The sequence below is a fragment of the Symphodus melops genome (assembly GCF_947650265.1).
Source record: "Symphodus melops genome assembly, chromosome: 5".
NCBI lineage: Eukaryota > Metazoa > Chordata > Actinopteri > Labriformes > Labridae > Symphodus > Symphodus melops.
This window is the reverse complement of record NC_136695.1, coordinates 23,393,510-23,406,174: the sequence shown is the minus strand read 5'-3', so window position 1 is coordinate 23,406,174 and position 12,665 is coordinate 23,393,510. Positions and strand designations below refer to the sequence as shown.

Below are 12,665 nucleotides of genomic sequence, written 5' to 3'. Positions count from 1 at the left end.
AAAATCTATGACCTCTGCTTTCAATTTGCTCCATTCTTTCCCTTAACAGGCTTCATAATAACACAGTGTTGTCCTGTACAGCAATTATGGACGCAGCCGAGTGTGCTTTTTACTGTTTGAGCACATCAGACAAAAGAGCCACAGACACTAGAAAGGCCCGAACAATAGAGATGGCAACAACACAAGTGTAAACCTTTTTACGGCTCCCCATTAGTTTCCCACTTAACAAGACACACCACAACCTCTCTCTCTCTCTCTCTCTCTCTCTCTCTCTCTCTCTGTCTGACTCTATGCAGAGTTGGCTGCTATCACCGTGCTGCTTGAGTGGGAGATAAATGGAGTGAGCGTGCGTATGTGTGCGTTTGATTTATGTACTGTTATGTACGTGTCAGACGGCGGAGCTATCAGGACCAGTATCTCCCAATAGACACAGAAATGCAACAGCAGTGGAGGGACCCCTGTGTCGACCCGGAGACCTCTGATACACATCTGGAACAACAGAGCACAGCGAATGTGGGGCTACTTTCAGTCCTTTTTTTTTTTTTTTCATTCTTTACTTTGTCCCTCAGTCTCAGCCTCCCTCTACCTCTGTCTCTTGTCTCCGTTCTGCCGCTGCACTCTCACCTCACACTCAACTTTTACAACTTCTCCCCGCTCTCAGAGGAACGATCTTGCAGGTAGCAGAGTTCTAACACACACACACACACACACTGGAGGTCCTGGTTTATTTGCTTTCACATTAAGCTTCTGTCAACAGTGTCAGGAGTCACTTTGGGATGATCCTGATCTGAAGGGATAACCAAGAGTTTTATAGAAAAAGAAAGAAAAAAAAAAGCAGTTATTAAAAAGCTGGCAGCATGAAGGAAAAACATGAAGAGAACCTTCTATAGGATCTCTTCAGCTCTCGTCCTTACCTCTGTCTGACCTTTAACTGTGCATGAAGGTTGATCTAATTTTAACCTCTCATTTGTGCTTGTCCAAAAACAATTCAACCCCATGATTTTGACAACATCTTTAAACACTTACTGTATTGCATCGACTTCAATTTGTCCACAAAGGGGCCAACAGAGCTCGGACACCTGTTTTATTTTCCCGCTTTTCTCTTTCAATCACTCTTTTCTTCTCTGCCCTGCTGTCTCCTCTCTTTGTACCCCCCTCTCTTCACCTTCTCCATCTATTTCTTTCTCTCTAGGAAGGAATCAGTCTCACCTTAATTGCTCTTAAATCGGATTAATGACTGACCGGGGACAACTTGACTTAATCTCTCTTCTGGTAAATCTCTTCCTCTCCCCTCTTCTCGTACATCACTCTTAAACATGTTATCCTCTGTCTGCTCTCTCCTTCCCTCTCTCCTCCTCCTTCGGTTTCTCTCACCCTTTTCTTTTTCTTTACTCCCTGTCGCCTTCCTCTCCCTCATTCCCTCTCCATCGTTCCCCCCCTGCGAGTCAATCATTCTTTCATCTTTTTGGACGCACTCTGTCATGCTTCAGCTCTGCTCGCCATCCGGGTCCCTTCATCATTTTCCTTCTCTGCGTTTCACACTTTTTTTTGACTACTTTTTATCATCCTCTAACTTTGTCATCCTAAAAAAATTGTCAAAATCTTTTTTTTTTTTTGACTGGGCTGTCACTCTATCTCTCCATCCTCTACTTTCTCTTTCCTGCAAGGTTGGCCAGTCTCAGGGTGTGTGTGTGTGTGTGTGTGTGTGTGTGTGTGTTAGCGCGCGTCGATGTGGTCCTGTCATTGCCTCCTAAGTGCTTTGGCAATACTAGGGATCTGCTGTCATGCCAGTGCAACTAATCTCAATTGAATTACACTGAACTTGTATTGAGATGGAGATAAAGGACATGAGTGTGTGTGTGTGTGTGTGTGTGTGTGTGTGTGTGTGTGTGTGTGTGATCGCTCAAGCAGCTCTCTTGAAAAAACACGAGCACACATTGAAGAAATCAGTGCAACAACACCTCTTTGACACTTAAACGGAATCAAATGAATCTAAATAAAGCCACAGAAAGAGATAAAAGCTGCTTTACAGTACCATAGGGGAAAAACAGCCTCTGTGTCATACTGAGCTGATTCTTGTTAAGGGTATAGAGGCAAAAAAAATTGTGCCACCACACAAAACCCCTGCAGTTCAGAATAGCGAGAGAGAAAAAAGAAAGAGGCCAGCCTTGTGGACAAAAGCTCATTTTCCTCTTGGTTGCACACTGCTGCAGGCGGGCTAACATGCCACAGGAGAATTCAACCACTCATACACCTTTGTTTTCCTCAGGTTTTTCTCAACTTTACACATGGCAGCAGAGCCACAACTGTGGTTTCAATGTCAGCCCAGAAGGAACGTGCACAGCCTGTCCAGCTCGAGGCGAGTTCGATCATGTGAGAGCCAGAAAGTCGCCTGTTTTTCTTTTCCGACTGTGAAGAATCTATCATTTCCAAATGTTGCCACATTTGTTCACCTTCCAATTTGGCTTTGAGACACTTTTACATCCACTACTCTCATTCTTTACTTCTCTCCACTCACCAACTCCCCTTCTCAACCTTTGCATGCCCAGTGTCTGTCCCTCTCTCTCTCTCTCTCTCCGCCCTTCTCTGGCAGCGCAGTCAGGATTAAGCATTTATCTCGGTGGTCCTCCTTTCGGCCCTAAACGCCCGTGAGGATGATAAGAGTCGCTGGGATTTGTCAAATTGTGCGCCATTGATTAACTGACCTTTCACGCCTGCAAGTCTCTCAGCCACTCCACTAACTGCCGACAGGCTAGATCAAGAGATAGATGGATACATCTGGCTGTTATTATTGTGTACAAGTTTGTAGTTACCAGGTGTGGCAGCGAGAGACAACAGGGGTGTGAGAGAGGAGGGGGAGACGAGGGAAAGGAAGAAGGAGGGGGGGGGGGGGAGGCAGGACAGAAGCTTGGAGATGAGAGAGATACAGAGGAGTCCTTCAATTGCCCTATAAACCTGACAGTGTAACAGGTACAAGTGTATCTGCAACCAAACATTAATGAATAATGAATAATGAAACACACATTTTTAAGGTGTGCCGAGGGGCTAATATCAGACGGGAAGAATTAGGGAGGGGGAGCAGAGGATGCCGGAGGAAGCATATAGACATTGGCTGGCTGGAGGAGCGTGTTGCATGTGATCGGTATTGGCCAAAGGCGATTACATGGAGCATTGGACACTGTTGATTATTCACAGACAGGGCTGTTTTGCAAAGTAGAAACAAATTATCTGATTCCAAAGCGGATCAAAGAGAACATGCAATTTTTTAAACTAAAGCCACGTGATTTATGAGGATCAATATGCCTTCCATATCATGCCCCAGAATATAGGTAATTACATTTTGAAAATATATAAATTACTTTTCCATCCATAAGTGTTACAGTTTGTATCTCCAAGAGTTTAAGTTGTGGGCCCTTAATTAAAATAAAATAAAAACACATGATCCCTCCCATGGTAAAACATGGCCTTAAGGGACTTTCCTTTGAAACTATCAAAATGAGTTTTTTTTTTTTTTTTTGCACAACTCACATGGTTCAAAAGACAAATAAAGGCGAGTTTTAAACCAAAGCAGCAAGGAAAGCAAAGGGAGACTGAGATTTTTAAGAAGGTATAGTGTGATATGGGGGAGGGAGTTGAACCCACCTGAACTCCCGCGTCGCCCCGCCTCAGAGATGCACCTGAGGCCGAAGCCCGATCACCGTCTGCCGGCCTGGACTGGAGTTCGTTCGCTGTTGCGCTGGTTCCGACCCAAGAGTCAGAAGGTAGGGAGAGTGCCGCTGTCGCACTGCACAAAGACGTCACTATTGAAAACACAGATAGATAACACGTTTAAATATCAGACTGCAAAAAAAGCACATTTACAAAAAAAAAAAAAAACGAAGTTTGTTTAGAGTCCAAATGCACGAAATATTACGAAATAATCTGGAGGGCAACGAGACTCCCGCTGAGTAGAGCTGGTCTTGGTGATTGTGTTGTGTTGTTTTCCCGCAGGACAACTGCTCCACACAGACCGCAGATCAATCACCTTATGTATTCTTCACTGTCGTACAGTAACGGACACAGCGAGAGGGAGGAAGAGGTGCCAGCAGGAGTTAAATTACTCCAATACTCCTACAAAGACGGGAACTGACGCGTCTTTTAAGCACTTATTCCTGAATCCCTTCAACGAAATTGACTACAGTTAGAAAATCACTTGAAATTTAAGATTTTACGTTTTAACATTTACAATTTATGTATTGTTTGTATGAGGCTCAAGCTGTATTTTACGCACGGAATGCATCCGGGTTTCTCGGCGCACAGAGCGGATCCAGAGGCCCTGAACTCAGCTCAGCGCGAGGCTCTGTCTCCTTATCGATATGTCGAGGGAAGCTTGCTGGAAAGAATATTGACCGCACTAACTAGCCGCACTTTGATCATACGCAATTGCTTTCCAGATGACAACACATTAAGGATGAGAGCATTTTTTAAAAACCAAACGCGCCTCCCGCACCTGTCAGAAGTTTCTTTTTTCGAGTGAGATGAGATGAGATGAGATGAGAGGAGGTGAGTGAGCCCATAGGTCGACTGCCCTGATGAGAAAAAGAAAGGCAATAGTCTATTTCCAAAAGGAGGAAGTAAAAAAAAAAAAAAAACGAGGTAAGGAGGTTACATCCAAAACCTTCCTCACGAACATAGTCTGGAAAGTGAGCCAGACAAAAGAACATTTTAAATGATAACTGTGTTGAATTTTTACCTTTTTTTTCTTCCTCAAATTTAACACAAGATAACAATTCGAAAAAATATCCGAAAACAAAGTAAATAATTAATTAAAAAATAAATAATATCGATTCAAGTGACGCCAAGGGAAATACGCAAGGAAAAAGCCTAAATTACAAAATACTTTTTTTTCTTCAAGATGTCATTAAACATTAATACGCAAAAATTGAATGATAAAAAAATAGCATGACTCACATTTAATGTTAACGAAGAATAGAGGAAAAACAGAGTATCAATGATAATTCTCAATTTAGATTCATTTGATAACTCCTTAAATGCAGGTTGTTCGTTCGTAATAATAATAATCATCATAATAATAATAATAGTAATGATAATAATTTATTATATACAGTATATAGCCTATATATAGGCTCAAAGGTTGGAAGATCCGCTTTTATCCTGATTTATTAGAGCGTTCCTACTTAATGCAAACGATTGCTTTTCATGTTGTTACAATTGCAAATACAATTATTAGTATTCATGCTATAACTATGATGATAATTATGATTATTTTTATGCCTATAAATGAAGCAAAGTCTTCAGTAACCAGAGTTTATAAAGCCTGAAATCTGCCTGCAGTGTAGCCTTTACAGGTATAACCATCATCAGAGTTATTAAAGCGCTGATATAAAAACAAATGTAATTGGACGACTTCACGAGTTGAAAGGCGGCAGAGGTGAAGGATGGATGGAGGGAGGGGTTGGTGAGTGAAGTTGAGAGAAATTTCCCCGAATGCCATTTAATGTCGGAAATATTTCCACCAAGTATTGACAGCGCAGAGACGGATGAGACGGCCGGCGAGAAGACACACAAAAACAGGGAAATAATCCAATTAAACGGCCTGCACGAGCTGCGCGGAGGAGCCTGCTGAGGAGGCGTCCAACACGTTCATGGCCTTAAAGTTCACACGTAAAGACAAAAAGAAGGAAGATATCCCAGACAAGAGGCTGAAGCTGCTTAGGGTGTAGAATAACAAAACATCAAACAACCTTTTAAAGAAAAAGAAAAAAAAACCCAGCTACCAATAAATAAAAATAAAAATTTGGTATTAATTAATTCGTATGTCTATCGTCTCATCTTTTTGATCTACTTTAAAAATGTTGGTCCACTGAACAAAAATCGATACTGTTCTCATTATTATTAAAATATGTTATTATATGTCTGGTAAGTTGTTATTATTATTCTTTTTTAACTTGAAATATTTGTAAATCTTCGTTATGTTTAAGTCCAGTTTTACTGTCCGAGAAGCACACGCGCACAAGCTCAACAACTTTGCAGATGCAGGCTGCTGTTGTGTAAAGTTCCATATGAATAATTGACGACAGAAAAACAACATTGGTCGGGTTGGGGAGGATCCATTGATCGATCTCTTAATCTGCAATAGTTACATGCAAGTATTGATTTACAAACACTGTTTATCTGGAAATATACTGGCACAAATAATTGATGGAGTACACCCACGGTGCGCATAAATATGCATCAAAGTTGTGTGGGGGGTAAACACCTAAAAAGAGACGAAAAAAAAATATGAAGAGCAACCAGCGAATGCTCTTCGAAATTATTCCAAATAATATTTTTTTTTCAAGTTTGGCTCGCGCTGTATCGATGAGCTCACTTCTGAGAGAAACTCCTATGCCAGACTGAAAACATACATACACACACACATACACACAAATATCCCCGGCTACACTCCTTATGGATCCAACTTTGGTGTTTTCCTTGGATGAACACATTGATGGATGGTCAGAGAACGTTATAGCTGTCCTTTTTTTTTGGAAGTGTAAAGTTATTTTGTGAGAAACTGAAAACACAAGTTTAAAAAAAAAATAAAAGTTCATATGTTGCACCAGAGTAACCTTGGAGGTGGCTGAACTTGACACTTGCAAACTTCAAGACAATAGGCTAAACTAAAACAACTCGTTAATAATTGGGTAATCAATTAAAAATAAAGCTAAACCAACATTTTAGCACGTGGAATAAACTCCTACAGAGAGTGGAGAGAAAAAGAGAAGCATGACACGAAAGTAATCCAATCAATCCAGCTCATGTCTGTCATACACATGCTTGCTAACATATTCAGAAAGGTAAATTAAACGGGGTCAAACACACACACACACACACAGACGCGCGCGCTCGCACACGCACACACACTAGAGAGCGAGAGAGAAAGAGCGATGCACCGGCTGAGGTCTCGTGCTTCTCGCCGTGTGTGAGTGCCTGTTTAATTGACTGATTGATACAGCGGTGAAGAGGTGAGGGCTGGACGCGCTAACAAATAGAGACACTTAAAGGCTAATCCGGGCCAACGCCGACAGCTTAACGCATCAAAGTGCTCAAAGGGCTAGCCGAGACATTCACACCTGAACACGCGCCAAAAAAACAGAAAATGTACCTCTGTGCGTGTGTGTGTGTGTGTGTGTGTGTGTGTGTGTGTGTGTGTGTATGAGTGCAAAATATATACAAACTTTCAAAACGTTTACCGAAAGAATACGCGAAACAAAATCCAAAAATCCAAGCCTCCACATTAGGGTAAACTAAGAATAAGCATGCGTAAATTACGCACGGCTCAACTTTTTTTCCCCTTAAACTGATTCCAATACAAGCAAAACAGTTGTTCTTTTAAAAGCAAATAAAAGGCAATAAAATAGCTATCACACATGTAGCCTTTGTCATGACACATTTGAAACACACTTACTGGTGCAAAGCAATCGCAACTTTTGCAAGACAATTAAACAATTCACTTCTAAAATAACAATGACAACGTAAATAATAATACAAATAATAGTGTTATTTAATATCAAATTATGTAGAGAAGAAGACATACCGCCGGTTGTTCAGAAAGTGGTGTTAAAGCTCTCACTGGGTAAAGTGCGATCACTCTATCCACACGCATTCAATCTGACGGCGCACAGAGCCAGCGACCGGAGAGGCAGCACTACTACCAACCTGAACCCGGAGAGGAGAGCACAGGGAGGGAGGGAGAGTGGAGGGGGCGTGGGGGAGGAGGAGGGAGGCAGGAGAGGAGGTGTGCATCTCTCTCTCACTCTTTTGCTTGCTCTGTCTCTCCCTGTGTGTGTGCGCGTGTGTAAGTAGTTAATTAGTAAATCCCCACTCGCAGTGCCTCGGGTCGGTTTGTTTTCCCCGGTCGACAAGCCGAGAGGAAAGAGAATTTGAAGTAGGATTCGACCCGTTTCCGCTCCTGTGTCTCATATATGAGGTCTGTGTGTGCGTGTGCGTGTGTGTGTGTGTGTGTGTGTGTGCGTGTGTGTAGCGTAATGCTGGGTGTGTGGTTTGTCTTCCAGGACACCACAAAAAAGCCACTTCTCCCCTGGTTCACCTCCATGGCAAACAAGATGCCATCTACACCAAGATGTTGACCCAAGAAGTTGCTCAACTTGAATCGAGGAGCAACTCCCCAAACAGGCAATGGAAACTGTCACCAGATGCACGTTGCAAGTGTCAGACTTGAATAGTACCTCAGTGCCTGAAAACATCCACCTGAACACAAAGCTGGCCAAGACTGAAACCAGAGGGATCGTGGCAGTGTTCTGCATTTAGGTTCACTGCTACCCAAAGTCACAACAAAACACGTTTCCTTCATAAACAAAAGAAACATGAAACATTCATCCCCACAAGAGGAGCGCAACCAGTCGGTCTGGTTCAACAAATACAAAACACCATTTTTTAATCAGCTTTTTCTCCCTGCAGAACAATCAACATTAAGATGCCTTCAACTCAATAGCATCAAATCTACCATCCATCTCTATACATGCAATCCCACATACAAAGCCACCTTTGCACACACACACACACACACACACACACACACACACACACAGATAGTAGAGGAGAGCATGCCCTGCCTCTTGTGCCAGTAAATCGACCCTGCCCTTAACAAACTTTAATTATTTAATTGATCCCCAATCAGCAACTTAATAATCAATTAGGTAAACCTATGGAACCCACTGGAGTGCAGAGAGCTGGAATGTATGACAAGAGAATACAAGGAGAGGAGGAGGAGTAGATGAGGAGAGTAGGAGATGTGAGAGGAGAGAGGAGATGTGAGAGGAGAGGGGACTGAGGTTGAAGGAAGTAGAGGATGATGAAGTTACCCTGCTTTTAAAAGACTGTCAGTGGAGTAAGACCATTTTTTGAATTGCTAACATGAAAGTGCAGGAGTAGGATAAAGGGACAATTATAATTGGGACGGGATCTTTTTTGGGATGCTGACCAGGAACTAAGTAAATGACAATAAATCAATAATAAAAGCAAAAACTCATCATCTACTGGCTCCATCATATAACATGTAAAGAGCTACAGTTTTTTGGTGATACACTTGGAGGTTTGGGGGTTGCAATCTGTATTCTGCCATATTCTGTATGACCACACACGCAACCTGAATGTTTCCTTTATTTTTTACTTAAATACCACATTTATGGACAATTTATCAAACCAATGATCAACAGATTAACTGAAAATTAAAACAATAAACAGCTGCGACCCTCATTGAAAGAGAAAAGGCTAATTCATTCTTCAAGAAAATCCCATTATGTTGAGCGAAAAGGGCAATGTTGGTCCGATATGGCCATGGTCACAGCCATACATCACCACAGAGTCGGTAAGAACATGTACCTCTTTAACGCCCTCTAGTGTTGACTGCTGATCTCAGCCTTCCATCAACGCTTGTTAACTCCTCCAGCTGACATTTTTCTAACTCTGAGACCTGATTCTTGTACTTTTAGGCCCATAGCCGCACAAAGCTATACAGACAGAGAGGGTTTGTTTGCTATATGATTTTCTTTTTTTTTTTGCTTGCTGTTTGTCAAGTGTGTGTGTGTGTGTGTGTGTGTGTGTGTGTGTGTGTGTCTGGGAGTAGGGGGTTTCAGACACTCACACACTCAGCAGATGAAAGCTTTGCCAATACTTCAAGTCCCCTGAGGGTCATGGCAATATTGATGTGACCACTAGTCTGTATGTGTGTATGTAGGTGTGTGTGTGCGTGAGTATTTGTACATACATGAAGTGTCTGTTGCATTAGTCCATGTTGTCTCTAAATTTCAAAAAGGGCAAAAGCAGACGTACTGGAGCATGCCAGTAACCTCTAAACACTGGTCTCAGATCAGCTCTTAATATCGTTCACCGTCGGGTGTTTTTAGATTTTCCTCTGCTGGTCCCCGCACTCAGCAGCTGGAGCGCCTGAGCCTCTGACACCTGGGAGGTCTGTGTGACAGAGTGGGGAAGCGCTGGAAGAGGATGAATAACTGACCTATCACATCCACATTGACTGAGTTAATTAATATAAGTAGAGCAGGGGATTCTTAGCTCACTTTTCACTGTATGGATTTACTGTCTCCTCACATTTGGTATGTTTTATGTCTGTTCAATGCAAATCCAATGTCTTCTGTCCCGCGGCTCCCATCATGACAGCTAATTTTGGTATGTGAGCTGTTTTGATAGGGCCGATTTTAATTGTGGCACAACATGGGCGCTTGCTGTGACTGATTGATATAAAATCTCATGTGAATGGATGTCAAATTGCAGCAGAGTGAACTGTTAAAAGGCTCACATTGTTCCCATTGTATGTCTGCTTCAAGCTACGGCTGTATAGTTTTTGGTTCCTATTCATCCTTTATATATGATAGAAAAATGCAATATTTCAAGACAATAGGAGAAGCTGAATGAGGTGGTTGTTTGCGCAGAAATTAGGTGAGGGGAAGTAGCGAAAGCACAAGAGGACGGACAAGGAAATCCTCACAGACTATTTTACATGCAAACACTCTTTCTTCTTCTTTGTGGGTGTAAAAGACAAGAGAGGGGGGAGAGGGGGGATGACACAAGCAGGACAGACAGGAAGACAGGCAGAAGAAGGTGGGAAATGGAGAGAAAAGGAGGGGAAAGAGAGCAAGAAAGAGCTCCACTGCCTAGTCTTAATCTGAGCTGTTCTGATCAATAGCCCATTTCCCATTGTTGCCAGAGCTGTTCGATCGCTACACCACGGAATTAACACACCCACTTTAATCTAGGGGGAGAGGAGAGGGAGGAGGGGGGGGGGGAGAGGGGAAAAGGGGAAGAAGGGGGTTAAGGGGGTGAGTGGGGAGCAGCTGTGGAGGCATTCTCAAATGAAATCAAATCTAATTGTTATCACTGTAGCCGCTGCACTTATTACCACCACTGTTACAATTATCCACCCACCATATAGCTCTTTCTTCTCCAGCTCATACCTCTCGTCATGTGGTGTAAACTGGACGTAAATAATCCGAATTAGTGTTTATTTGTTTCATGTTGCCGGCTGTAGATTGGATTGGGTTTGGAGGTTGAGGGGGGAAGGGTGGGGGGAGTTGGTGTGTGAAAGGCCAGGCTCATTCCTTGGTGATGGGGAACAGGGACTGTGGTCGGGTGTATTGTACCCTCAAAACATCTGGATGTCTCAATTCAGCGTGGTTTCTTTGAGGCTGTTGCTGTATGGTTTAGTGAGATGATCCGGCTTTGTATCAAATATGTTTGCAGGATCCAACAGTTTCCTTAATCAACGTTAGAGGCTTTGTTTTGGTGGCAGCGAACCACCGTTACTTTCTGGTAGTCGTCTGAAATCGTGTGTTTTTATATTTTTCGAAACTAGAAAATATGACTTGACAACTCATACAGATAGTATTGGTTCAATATGGCCACAACTGAAGAAATCTGTTACTGACTTTTTCCCTTCTACCCCTTGACGGTGTACATAAATGGAAACTAAAGCCCTGGTTCTCACAGCAAAATAAATATTTGAGCTATAAAATTCAACCTTTCGGAAAAAAAAAGAAATTCTGGTTAATAAAAATAATAAACAACCCTCGCTGTGAATAGTATTCAGTCAAACTATTTTCCTTAGAAAGGAAGTGTAAAGAAAAGTGTTCATGGTGAGGAACTGGTTTTGGAAAATCTCAATGATTCCCTAACTTGTCCTCTAGTGCCACTAAAGGTTAATGAGGAAAGTGTGTGATTAACTAATGGATGGATTTCCAGTGTTAGTGTGTTTAAAGTCATATCCCCAACAGAATGACTCGTAATAATGACAGTCGTCCCTAATTTTTTTATCTATCATGCCGATCAGGTAACAATGAAATCAAAATAATCAAAATATAAATTAACATAAATAACTTTCCCATTAGGTTGACTTAAACTTGACGGGTGTGGAGGCAGCAATTTAGAACCTCAGCAAATGAAAACAGAACTATTTGCATTGCTAGGTTTTATTTTAATAGATAGTCATAGTTGCTACTGTAATGTTTCATCAGGGTAAACTGATCCATAAAATGTCTAGAATGTGTTGAAAAAATTCTGGTTACTTCAAACTAAAATATTTGTTCTACTGTGTGTGTTATGTCACAATTACAGCAGCGATGACATGCCTAAAATACATTATCCTCTAAGATGAGAACAGTGAGGACAATACAAGCAATTATAGTTGATACAGAGGAGCCATGAATTCAAATCTTTGAGCATGTAATCCGAGGTCACAGCAGCTAAAGGGACTTATATTTTTTCCAGTGTCGTCATAATGTACCATATATTCCTTTAGATAAGATACATGAGACGCCAATTCAGTTAAACTAACTTCATATTTTTAGATGCTATGAAAAAGAAGCGAGATTAGCTTCCATATAATTTCCCCTTTTGCAACAAAGCTTTACAGCATCCACTCTTCCATTACCAAAGTGAACACTCGTGCTTCCTCAGTACCAACACTTGAGTTTAGCTGTTGAATATTGTAGTCCACAGCTTTGGGTGATGCCGGTGGAGTCTTTGCTTACTGTCGTCCGCAGAGACAGCTCGGGGGGAAAGACAGCACAGAAGCTTCTTCCCTGCCACCCGGGGCTATACCCAACTTTTCCTCCAATCCATTCTACTTACTCTAGTCCTTTTGAAGT

At 42.0% G+C, this 12,665-nt stretch overlaps 1 protein-coding gene across 4 annotated transcripts in view; it reads right to left on the bottom strand.

The window, feature by feature from the left end:
• Nucleotides 1-12,665, bottom strand: part of erfl1 (Ets2 repressor factor like 1) — an 86,848-nt gene that overhangs the window by 31,702 nt on the left and 42,481 nt on the right. For 3 of the 4 annotated variants that reach the window (XM_079344550.1, XM_079344552.1, XM_079344553.1), the window contains exons 1-2: nt 7,580-7,664; nt 3,643-3,800 (exon numbers count right to left, since the gene is read on the bottom strand). The gene's annotated coding sequence lies outside the window, so the exon portion shown is untranslated. Of the gene's footprint in view, nt 1-3,642; nt 3,801-7,579; nt 7,665-12,665 lie in introns of those variants that run through there. The other variant, XM_079344551.1, reaches the window with a different exon arrangement.